The sequence below is a fragment of the Gopherus evgoodei genome, chromosome 1, assembly GCF_007399415.2.
Source record: "Gopherus evgoodei ecotype Sinaloan lineage chromosome 1, rGopEvg1_v1.p, whole genome shotgun sequence".
NCBI classification, from domain to species: Eukaryota; Metazoa; Chordata; order Testudines; family Testudinidae; genus Gopherus; species Gopherus evgoodei.
The window spans coordinates 55,533,107-55,535,826 of NC_044322.1; the positions used below are offsets into that span (position 1 = coordinate 55,533,107).

A 2,720-nucleotide genomic window follows, 5' to 3' on the forward strand; every position below is an offset into this window, starting at 1 on the left:
ATTCTCATGTGCACTGATCATCATTCAACCCAGAGAGCTGGAATAACATCACAACTAGCTCTGCAAGTAAGCAACTCACATACATGTATACTCCATCCACTGGAACAGTGGTACACATATGCACAAGCCAGTCCATTACTTTGCCACAGCCAGGTCTCTTCTCTCAGGCCTCATCTATACAGTTTTTGTACCAGTATTACTATTTTGGTTGGAGGTGGGTGTTGTTTTGTTTTTAAACACTGAAATAGTTATACTAGTAGACCCCCTTGGTATGGACAGTTATATTGGCATAAAGGTGCCATATACCAGTGTATCTTACTCCCTTGCCTGTATGGGAATAGCTATACCATTGATTCAGTAGGATGCAGTTATATTGGGTATAAGTTTTCACATGGACTGTCTGAGGAACCTGATAAGATGGCAAGACAAGGTTCCAGATACTGAGGTTCTCCTATAGGCAGGTATTCAAAGCATCCATACTTTGTTGATGAAATCACAGATGAGATGGGCAGGCCATAACACCAGAATGTCAAATGAACAACTGACAGAGACATATACTAAAATTGAAATGATACAGAGATGATGAGCGTAGTCCTTGTGCAAAGATGACACGCAAATTCGTGAAGCGTTCCATATTAAATAGTTGTGGCCAAGTGGTTAAGGTGATGGTACTAGCAATCGATTAGGGTCTCCCTGCACAGGTTTGAATCCTGCCAACTATGGAAACATTAGAGTGATCTCATTGCGGGTGGGAGAGATAGCTCAGTGGTTTAAGCATTGGCCTGTTAAACCCAGGGTTGTGAGCTCAATCCTTGAGGAGGCCATTTAAGGAACTGGGGTAAAAAACTGTCTTGGGATTGGTCCTGCTGGGAGCAGGGGGTTGGACTAGTTGACCTCCTGAGGCCCCTTCCAACCCTGATATTCTATGATCTTTTATGATGAGGAAAAGGGCTCTTAAGGAGGCCAGAAGAAATGTTTCAAGGATTCTCTCAAGTTATCCTTGAGGCGTTTCAACACTGACACAGAGTTTTGGAGAGATCTCGCTCATGATTGTTCTACCTGGCGAAGCCTCATCATTGCTGGAGCTACAGTCTCTGAGGAGAACTACTGAGGCAGAGCAGAAGCGCCAGCAATGTAAATCACGCAAAAGCAGCATGTCCGCTGTTAATCAAGTAATCCATGGCGGCATCTCTTGTTCAGTGTGCTACAGACAGTTCAAAGCTGAAATTGGCCTGATCAGCCATTCACGTGCTCACAGAAACCAAACTAACCAGCGATGTCATGGTCATCTTTGAATGTGAAGGACAAACATCACCCCCTACACTAGGGGGAATTGAACCACTTTATATACTGCTTTAACTATGTTAGTATAACTATAGACAAAACTTAAGATATCTCATGGCTTTCTTCAAAGTTGCAAAATTTGAATTATAGGTTGGAGGAAGATTTGAAGCTCTTTAAATTTACAAATCCAGTGCGATATTTAATTGCTGCCAATAAATTACCTGGTGTGAATAGTTATTGGACATCAGGAAGTTGAATGGAACATACTAGAGTGTAATGCAGGCCTCACCACAAAATAAACACTGCAGCACTTAGCCATGGTAATACTTCTGTGGTCCTAATATATTAATCTCAAAGTATGTTATGACAATGGGATTATTTTTGGTTAAAACGGAAGCTTTCAAAACATTCAGGTATGTTTCCAACTTTTAGTAAGAAAATCAAACCCACGTTAAGCCAGAGAGGGGTGGTTGGTGGACAAGAATGGTGAGTTCAGTCTCGGGACAGTTTTAAAAACTAGAGTTTTAATAAACTTAGTATTAAAAAAATACATAACCAGCCAACCAAGCACAGCTTGCACAAGCCCCATTGCTTCTCAGTCCTTTCAGAGTGAAGCAAACTCTGCTGCTGCAACCAAAGCTGACCCTTTCGATCCCCTCAGCAGATCTTCAACCCTTAGAGGCACAGGGTGCAGGTAAACCTAGACCTGATATTCGCTTAAGAGTATTACATGTACACATTACATAAGTGAAAGTGTTGCATGCTTCAGGTATATAATTAAAAGTTACAGTAAAAATGGTCGGTTTTACTCATTTTCCTGGGAATAATTTTGAAATAAATGTGTTTTGCTCAGTATAGCACAGCATTCATGCTCATCCTTAGAAAACAGCAACTGTGGTTCCTACTGTTCTGGCTATAGTTTTGCTTAGTTAAAACAAAACAAAACATATTTGATTAGAGGCATTGTGCACCGATGGGTCTATTTAAGGTGACATCAGGAATCAAAATTTATAACATATCATCCCCAAAATCTGAAGTCAAAAGAAAGCTCCAGACACTGAATAACAACCAAGAAGGGACATGTGCTGTTCAACATAATCATAAATCATCTGGAAAAGGCGTAAAGAGTGGAGTGGCAAAATTTGCAGATGACACAAAATTATGTCCAAAGCACACTGAAAGGCATTACAAAACTGGGTGACTGGACAACAAAATGGCAGATGAAATTCAATGTTGATAAATGCAAAGTAATGCACATTGGAAATCATAATCCCAACTATACATAATGGGATAACTATACATGATGGGATCTAAATTAGCTGTTACCGCTCAAGAGAGATCTTGGAGTCATTGTGGCTAGTTCTCTGAAAACATCCACTCACTGTGCAGTGGCAATCAAACAGGCTAATAATGTTAGGAACCATTAGGAAAGGGAT

General features: G+C 40.5%; 1 non-coding gene across 1 annotated transcript; it reads left to right on the forward strand.

Annotated features, from left to right (window-relative positions):
• The first annotated feature begins 528 nt into the window (after positions 1-528).
• LOC115644678 lies at positions 529-640 on the forward strand. The gene has a single exon (XR_003998590.1). It is a non-coding gene; the product is annotated as a U6 spliceosomal RNA (small nuclear RNA).
• The last annotated feature ends 2,080 nt before the right edge of the window (positions 641-2,720 follow it).